We start from the raw sequence: 10,148 nt of genomic DNA, 5'->3' as shown, positions 1-10,148 counted from the left end.
CGACAAAGAAGCATGAGTCACCCTGCTGGATAAACTTAAGACTTCGAGCTGTCTTATTTTCTGTTAATCATGATCTGGTCACCAGGACGTTCCTTCCACCTTAAATTAAGTTTTAAGAGAGTAATGTCATTTAAAAGATTGATCAGCAGCATTCTGAACGCAAGCATTTATACTTCAATCCTCAAGTCCCCATTTTTGTATCTTTTAGTGGAAAACGTATTCGTGTCATTTTTTAATTCAGAGTTATGGTTTATTCATCGTAACTGTCCATAAGTACTTTTCATAACTGCCCTGGAAGAAATATGGACTAAACCCATTCTGCAAGAAATTTCTAGAATATCTTTGTAGTTAAAACTTAGAAGGACTGCTCCTCTCCAGTTACATCATGGATGGTCTGGCAACATTTTTAAACAGAAAAGTTGGTATTATTTTCCCCCTTTAACAATTTTCTTTTTTATTTTTTTTTCATATTTATTTGTGTGTGTGAGAGAGAGAGAGAGAGAGCAGGAGTTGGGGAGGAGCAGAGAGAGACGGAGACACAGAATGTGAAGCAGTCTCTAGGCTCTGAGCCGTCAGCACAGAGCCCAACTCGGGGCTCGAACTCACGAACCATGAGATCGTGACCTGAGCCGAAGTCAGACGCTTAACCTACTAAGCCACCCAGGTGCCCCGACAATTTTCTATTCACAACTCTAAAGTTAGCACTTCAAAAAAAATTTTTAAATAAAGTTAGGACTTTTATTTGAAAATTAAGAGAGAATGGAAAGGCTGTGACCATGAATTTGTTTTTTAAAAATGAAATATTTTTAAAAAATGAAATATTTTCCCAATTCGCATGGTAAATGATGTCTGAGAGACAACCCCTGTCTTTTCCCTACAAGATACAAAGACTTAATTTTAAAAATTTCGTATTTGAAATTAAGTCTCAAATCTAGGTTCAAGCATAATAGTTTGGCCACATAATAATGTCGTGGGGTCAGAGAATCCACTTTTCCTCTCTAAGCCTGTTTTTTTTACCCACAGAATGCAGCTGACACTTCACAAGGTTGGTGTGAGTCTTACACGGAATAGAGAACTATTTTGAAAAAGACGAAGCATTACATTAATGTTACAATAAAATTAATCCAAGAACTAGTCCCCCACCTTCCTGACTTTGTTAGAGAAAAGCTAATGATTTAATTTACAGATTTTTTTCAGGTTTGGATTTCCATGCAGTTTTTTTTTTTCCCCATAATTGACTATATCATTTACAAATAAATAGTTAATTGTAATTGTGAGCCTATTGAATGTATACTGGTATTAGCGACTTCTCAACATTTTGTCAGTTATGCACTGTAACCAAATAAATCTCTTTTAGCCCTTAGTTGATTTAAAATCATGTTTCATTTATGGCCTTTTTTCTTTTGCAAAGTACAAGCTGTAACTTCAGAAGTCATTCACACCAAAAAAAAAAAAAAAAAAAAAAAAGACAATGGGAAAAAATTATGAGAATACCAAAGGAACAGCCATGACCCCTGGGACATGGTATTGTCCTCTGAGGGCATCCCCTCAGCCTAGCCCACATTTGTGGTCAAGCTCTTGTCCTGCCAAGATCAATTTCTCCTCTTAGCCCTTGGAACGAACCTCTGGTTCCATGGAGCTCCGAAGTAGGCACGTCACATTCAAGGGTGTTTTTTCAGACTGTGCATCTTATTTACACTGCTAATCTCGTAAAAGGAGTCCTTGTTTTGAGTACCAATTCTCCAAAACCCTGCTTGCTGCCTACAGCCAGAATGTTAGGCATGTTATAGCCTGATCAGGTATCCTTTTCCTGCTGTTCTAATGAAAAGCTATGAACACCAAAAAGGCAGCTTGAGAAAAACTGTGCTGTGAAATGCTTTATTTGAAGAGCACTAGACTACATGAAACTTGGGTGAGTTCCTTAATCTCTGTAGGCCTCAATTTTCTCACCAGTAAAGACTGTTTCTCACGACTGTTTCAGAAGGACAGTGGGCTTAAGTGAGATAGCGCGTATAAAGTGCACGATGTCTATTACGCAATACGTGTTAAATGAACACTAGCTTTAAAAGTTCTAAATTTCAGTCATTAAATCAAATAAATGATCTACTGTAGCACACCTCCCTGGTGATGCATTAGCTCCAACCTAACCATAATCCCGTGGTGACAACCCAGAGAACCTAGATGAGCCAGGGTGGCTGGGTTTTCTCTGATGCCTGGCTTTCATCTCGTTAGGCTGTTGGTTCCTGTTCTCTTCATCTTAGATGGAGTCCTCTTGACCAATATGTTCAGTCATGCCAAAAACTCTTGGAACATGCATAAGACTGGGTGTGTGTTTAGGTTGGAGGAAGGCGTAAGTAGCAAAGAAGTGTGTGTGTGTGTGTGTATGTGTGTGTGTGTGTGTGTGTGTGTTGAAGCAACAAACTAAGGGTGCTTGAAGTAATAGTGTGTTCTGTGTTACATGGAGAAGGTAAAAGGAACCCAGAATAATGAATCGAAGGAAACACTACATTATGCAGGATATGGTCTCTTTAAAAAAAAAAAAAAAAAACTTGAAGAATGTCAAGAGGGTTGCCTAGGATCTGACCCACTTCCCCAGAAATTTGCTGAATTAGAGACCAGGCTTTTCCTATTCAGTGTCAGCAGTAAGACCCAGTAGCTAAAAAATAGAACAAGGATGGGGGGAGGGGAGGGACGAAGTCAGGAGCTTGAAGAATATATAGAAAACATGGAGTATTAGAATTTTTCCAAAAATAAAAAGACGACCCCAGTACTTTGGTCAAAGAGGAAAAAGAGCTTGAAGAAAATAAGAAGTCTATAAATGGGAAGCACTCAAGAAAAGTTGACCCATTAGGTGGTTTTCTAGTAGGAAACAGTGAAACCAACAGATTAAACTTACACATGAGAGTTCAGCTTTCCACTTTGGACTTCAAATTCTCCCAGAGCAATAACGATAAGGAACTAACATACACATAAAGGGGTTGGGTTTTTTTCTGTTGCTATTATAACAGATCTAAGTCTTCCAGTATTCATCTCCAGCTGGTTAACACATATATTATATTCCTAACCACTCAGGTAATGGATTTTTTTTTAGATAGATTGCTCAAATATAACTCTTCCTCACTTCTTTGCAGAACTCAGGGATTTCCCAGGTCACTAGCACTGAACACAATGCATCATAACTGGTTGTGGTGTGTAAATGACCACACTGTGAGAAGCGACAGTCTCCACCATCTTGCAGATTTATATCTTTGATTATTCCAAGTCCAATTGTAAAAACAAGTAGATTTAAATACCATGAACATTTCACTTTATACCCATAGGCTCAAGGAGGCGATTTTTGGGAAAAAGAAGCTCATCGCAGCAAACAAATGACTGAAAAATTCTACCTATAACTGAAGAGCTGGGGCAGTGATTCTCACTTTGAGAATCTGTCTCCTGGATCCCACCCCAGAGCTCCCAATCCTGCAGTGGAGCTGAGGAAACTGCCTTTTTACCAGGCTCACCAAGTGACCTAGAGGCAAGTGGTTCATAAACCAACTGAGACACAGTGGCTTATACCCAGCACTACTGTCCATGTGACAGTTGGGAATGCTCAGCAGAAATCCTGCAACATACAGATGTGCTTCTGTTTACTGTTTACACGGCATTTATTCTGTGCAATGAGAGGCTCTGTGACACAGGTGGCATGGGGAGGTGCCCTGTCCTTGGTCTCTTTGCGGGATGAGGAGCAACTTCAGGTCCCATTAGCCCTCCCCACCAAAAACGTCCTAACCATCTCCATAAAATCCACCTGACTTGAAAGTTGCCCACTGAAATCAGATGCCCTGCGTTCTGTCCCCAGCTGCAACTAATCAATGACCTTGAACTATCCATGCCCAAGCTATCGGCTGCTGCTTAGGGCAGCTGTTAGGGAAGGTCAGGGAAAAGGGACTGGGTGCCGGTTCCTGCCTCGGAAAGAGCGGGCTGACCTGATGGAACAATCACAAAACGTCACCGCCATCCTGGCTCACCTCGTGCTGTCAAAGCTTCACCAATCGAGATATCCGGTCTCCCCTTAGGAAAATACAACCCTTTCCCAAATGCTGACATTCAACAATTTCTGGTCCTTTAGCCCATGCCCGGCACATAGGAAAAGAACTCTGCAAAGGGTTCCATCCAGCATGATCTTTTTCTTTTTCCTCTGTTCTCCCAAAGTACAGCTTGTAGCTCCCCTATAAACAAGTGCTTCTCACGGTGCCCCCACATTTGTTACTTGCTTACAGGCTGTCCTCTCTTCTAGATCATGAGCTCCTGTAGGAAGAAACACTGTTTTATACTTTTCTGTATCCCACTCAGCTCAGGACCTTGCTCACAGTTGCTTAAGTAGAATGGGAAACTGTATCCAAGTCTCCACCGACTTTGGAAATACAGCTTGTTCCGATGTTGGAGACTATCTGTACCTGGCATATGTATATGTCCCGACTAGAAGAACTGTTTTTCAAGTTGACCTGTATGGACTTATCGCAGACAGCTCATGCATCAATTTGGCTTTTCCTGAATTCTGCACATAAAGGAGGCCGTCTCCAGATTCATTTTAAGAAATTCCATTATTGAAAAAATATATATGAAAACTTGTCCTTTTAATCTCTACAGGCAGGCTTCACAATAACACCCAACTTCAAGATCCCTTGGAAATAAATTACAGGGGTGGGTGGTTCAGTCGGTTTAGCATCCAACTCTTGATCTCAGTTCAGGTCTTCATCTCAGGGTCGTGAGTTCAAGCCCTGCATTGGGCTCAATGCTGAGCATGGAACCTACTTAAAAGTAAATAAATTTTCCGGGCACCTGGGTGGCTCGGTTGGTTAAGCATCCAACTTCGGCTCAGGTTATGATCTCGCAGTTCATAAGATCCTGCATCAGGATCTGTCCTGACACTTCAGAGCCTGGAACCTGCTTCAGGTTCTGTGTCTCCCTCGCTCTCTGCCCCTCCCCCACTCATTCTCTCTCTCACTCAAAAATAAACACTAAAATTTGTTTTAATAAATGCAACAAAATAACATTGCAGTAGTAGCCTCTCCTAAAAATTTCCCCTAAATATTTCCCCTTTCTTTCAACATATTTAATCATGTAGGAAACCTAAAATCTACTCATTTGAATAAATTTATCTTTGTCTACATTATCGAAACTTAAAATACACATACTCTTTGATCCACAGGATCACCTATAAGAATTTATATTCTAGACCTACAAGCACATGTGTAGAATCGTATGTACTGGGTTACTTGAAGCATTACTTGAATAGCAAAAATTAAAAATCAACCATCAACAGGGACTGATTAAATAATGGTACACCTATAAATGCAATACTATCTACTGAAAGAATAGGAACAAAATGTGTAAATTCTGAAATAGAAGAGAAAAAGGAAGAGAAAATAAGGAAAATCAGATCAATCTAATAGTTGGCAAGAAACAAAAAAAAAAAAGGTAAGAAATAGATAATCACAGTAAAATGTACATGCACTAAAACTTACCTAGTAAAGGACAGTAATTCCAAGACTGGATTTTAAAAGAAAACAACAGTTTTATGCTGTTTGCAAAAGACTTGAAACTTCATGACCAAAAAAAAAAGAAAAAAAGAGTTGAGAAGTTAATAGTAAAGGGACAGAAAAAACATATACCAAGAAAAGTAAGGGGAGCCTGGGTGGCTCAGTCATTGAGCATCCGGCTCTTGATTTCAGCTCACGTCATGATCCCAGGGTCGTGGGATCAAGCCCCTCGCCGGGCTCTGTGCTGAGTGTGGAGCCTGCTTAAGATTCTCCCTCTCTCTTTCCCTCTCTCTCTCCCCCTGCCTGTTTCCCCTGCTCATACTCTCACTCTCTCTCTCAAAAAAAAAAGACAAGAAAAGAAAAAGAAAAACAACAATAACAACAAAAAAACCAAGGTAATAATAGAACCAGATTAAACAAAAAATAGATTAAAGAAACCAAATTAAAGGGGATAAAATCATTATAAGGGACACAGAAGACCCTTATTTAATGACAAAAAAAAAAATTTGCCAGCAAGTTATAAAAACCGCAAACCAGAATACATGGTGCTAACAAAATAGTCTCAAAATATTGAGCAAATACTAATTTAATTACAGCAGAAACTGTCAGATCTACAATCTTTGCAGGAATATGGATTTAAGGGGAAAAACGATTCCTCTATGCTTTTTTTTTAATTATTTTTTAACGTTTATTTTTGAGAGAGAGAGAGAGAGACAGAGCACACGAAGGGGAGGGGCAGAGAGAGAGGGAGACACAGGCTTTGTCAGCACAGAGCCTAACGCGGCCCTCGATCCCACGAACCGTGAGATCATGACCTGAGCCGGAGTCAGATGCTCAGCCAACTGAGCCACCCAGGTGCCACCCCCATGCTTTTTTTAAAGAGAAAACCTAACGCATTGCGACACGAAAGGCCAAAAGGAGTAAAATAATATTTGCCATCACCTAAAGAAAGCTGGTGGAGAAATTTCAGAATCAGAAGAACAGATTTTAAGACAAGTCGCTCAGAAGCTGATAAGTTGGTCCTACAATAACCACAATTTTGAAAAAGGAGAATAAGCAAGAACTCGGAACATGCTAGACAGCTGTACTAATGAAAACTGCAAGGCAGTAGCACAGGGCAGACACATGGGCCGGTGAAAACCCCCAGGGAATGTGAAGGAATCGGACACAGGACAGCAAGGCAGGAGCATGGGGTGGAGAGAAAGAACATGGCAGAGAATAAGTGACTCTCCGCGTGGGGTAGGCAGGAATTCAAAATCAGATCAATCCCTTCCCTCCCTCTATATGCAAAATTATACGTCAAGTACACAACTAAAAAATGTGAAAAACGAGACTTGAAAATATTACAAAGCACAGAACAATGCCTTTTATTTTTCTCCAAGTTTTTATTTAAATCCCAGTGGGTTAACACACAGTGTTAATATTAGTTTCAGGTGTACAATTTAGTGATTCGTCATTTCCACACAACACCCCGAGCTACTTCAAGTCAGAAAGGGCTTTCTTAAATTTCTTAAACACATATAAATCATAAAGGAAAAAATGGGTAATTTTGACCCCAGTAAAATTAAAGCCAGCACAACAAAGTTAAAAGGTAAGCCAGCCTAGAGAAGATATGTACAGTGGCAAAGGTTTAAGTTTCTGAATATATAAAGAACTCCTGTTAAAAGGACAAAAGATCCAGTTGGGGAGGCAAAGGCTATAAACTGGTAACACAGAGAGGAGGAAACCGTGTTGGATAAAAAACAAATGAAAAGATGCTCATGGTCTCTGTTCTGTTCGGTATTAAACAAACTAAATCAAAAGACAGGATCAGGCAGAGCCAATCAACCTGAATGTCTGACGATGGCAAGTGTGTGTGAGGGGGAGGGGAGACAGGACTCTCACCGCTGATAGGGAGTAAGCCGGTACAACTATTGGCGTGACTAATAACATGTAGTGGAGTTGAAGATGCATGTTCCCCTTCAAATGTGTACACGAAGAAACCTACACAAGGATGTTCTTTTTGTAACACTAAAAAGACCACCCTCAATGGCCACCGATAGGAGAAATGAATTAATCATGGGATTAATCATACAACGAATACTACACGTATCGACCAGCTATGCACGTATCAACATGTTAAACGTGAAAACATAATGCTGAGTAAGACGTTTCAAAGGGACATGTATCACGAAACCAACTGCGTTTAGTTTAAAACACGGAGGATACGACACACTGCAAAGCATGAAGGGTCCAGCTCTGCACCAAAAGGAGAGCAGTTTTGGGAAGGAAATGAGAAGAGGAAGATTTTCAATGAAGAGGTAGCTTTTTATTTAAAAACACAAGGATCTGAAGTCACTAAGGGAAAAGGTTAACAATGGTTACACTTGGGTAGTGGCCACACGTCAACAAGCCCGGTTGCGAACGACGGGATCCGCTCTAGCTAGTTTACGCGGGAAACAAATGGCTCACGGACAGGCCCAGGCTTGGAAATCGGGTTACGCAGCTCGAAGAAATGCCCTTACACCAGAGTGGCTGCAGAGGGGGACCTGCTGGCACCCTTGGAGCACTGCTGCCTTGGAAGCCACAAGTCACTGCTCCCCTCGACAAAGTGCATCCCATGTGCCACTCTGTCTTCCTGGTGTCACTCCCAAATGTCACACAAGTGCGTCTGCTGGTGACTCTTGCTGAGCTAGGCTGGCTCAGTTGGTAAAGCATGCGACTCCTGATCTCAGAATCGTGAGTTCAAGTCCCATGTTGGGCGTGAAGGCTGGCTGGGCCCCAGCTGCCAGGTAATTTTGGAAAGTAAGTTCCACTCTTGCACTTGCTAAGATCCATAAAGGGGGAAGTCACCAGAGTGGATGTTCACACAGTGCTAGGTCCCCGAAAAGCATGACAGATGTCCACTCACATAAGGGTGAAGTTCTGCATGTCTCTGTATAAAAATACACAACTATTTTGTTTAAAATAGCTCATAATTCAAAAAAAAAAAAAATCAAAGTATAAATCCACAAAGGGGATGGGAGAGGAAAGCAGGAGCAGACAAGAAGTTTCCAGCAATCTCCAAAAGATGTGACTAATACAACAGTAGAGGATGTCACCACCTAGACTGGATGTGGAGGGAGCCCATCAGAAGAGAGAGCCGATGGGCCTGGAGAAGCCCAGAGGTGGTAAAAGACAGAAGAGGAGCTAAAAGGGGGATTAGAGGTCTATATACAAACCAGTTGACCTCAACCCCATATCCCCGATCTCCAAATACAGAAAGGCCTGAGTCCAGGTTATCTCCCCCCAGGCAAAATATTGGAGGGATCTCTTAAGTGAAAGAACTGTCTGGGAGGAACAAGAGCAGTCACTGTAGGCATTGGTCACCGAAACCGAAGACCCCATCATTTTAGCATTTCGAAAATCCCCATCGTGACAGCCAGCATCAGTACTCATCCTCACAGAAGCTAAACCTTGCCTGGACCACAGAGCTGCCATCCAATCTCCCCATAACCACCTTTCCAACTAAAACTAATAACCAACAATCACTAGATTTTGGAGGCTGGGGGGAAAACCCTGAAACATGAAAAATTGAGATAAGCAAAAAAATCTATCACTTGAGGAAAGATAGAATTCAGGGACCAGGAAATAAATGAATATAATTCTATCTGTTCTTTAGAGTCACACAGAGGGCTGGCTCTCTGATAGAGGACGCCACTCTTGATCTCAGGATCATGAGTTCAAGTCCCACATTCGGCATGGAGCCTACTTAAAAAAAAAAAAAGGTTCAGAAAGATACACTGTGTCTGTTAAACATGAATTTCAATTAAAAAGAGAAAGAGAAAGAAAGAAAGAAAGAAAGAAAGAAAGAAAGAAAGAAAGAAAGAAAGAAAGAAAGAAAGAAAGAAAAGAGAGAGGGGTAAAATACAGATCTAAAACCTAACTAAATGGTATTAGAGAAACAGAAAAAGGAATATTTAAAAAGAAAAATTCCCTAGGGCTCAAAAGAGTTATCAAAATTGAAAGCACCAGAATGATTAAAAACCTAGATAGATATGAAACATCTAGGTCATCTAGAACATCAAGGTCCTAAAAGTACCCCAAGTGTGTATGCATGTAGGGGTGCGGTAGGGCAGGTAATATGGAGGAAGGCAGGTTTAAGAGAACAGTTTATATAAAAAGGAACAAAATCAGACAGGGTATCAGACTTTTCATTAGCAACATCAGATGCCAGAAGTTAACCTGAGTTGCTTTCAAAATCTTGACAGAAAATTACCTTTCAGGGGCACCAGGGTAGCCCAGTCGGTTAAGTGTCTGACTTCGGCTCAGATCACGATCTTGCGGTCTGTGAGTTTGAGCCCACATTGGGCTCTGTGCTGACAGCTCAGAGCCTGGAGCCTACTTCAGATTCTGTCTCCCTCTCTCTCTGCCCCTCCTGCACTTATGCTCTGTCTCTCTCTCTCTCTCTCTCAATAATAAAGAAGCGTAAAAAGAAAATTACATTTCAGTCTACAACTCTAGCCAGTTGACCACATGTAAGTTGCAAAACAAAGCTCCTTTAGACATGCAAGGGCTCACCTCTTAGACACTTTTTCTTAAGATGGAACTCACTAGAGATTCCAACACAATGAGAAAGTTCCCAAAGGAACAGGAAGATATGGA

This window comes from Acinonyx jubatus, chromosome C2 (assembly GCF_027475565.1).
Source record: "Acinonyx jubatus isolate Ajub_Pintada_27869175 chromosome C2, VMU_Ajub_asm_v1.0, whole genome shotgun sequence".
Classification (NCBI taxonomy): domain Eukaryota; kingdom Metazoa; phylum Chordata; class Mammalia; order Carnivora; family Felidae; genus Acinonyx; species Acinonyx jubatus.
This window is presented reverse-complemented; position numbering follows the sequence as displayed.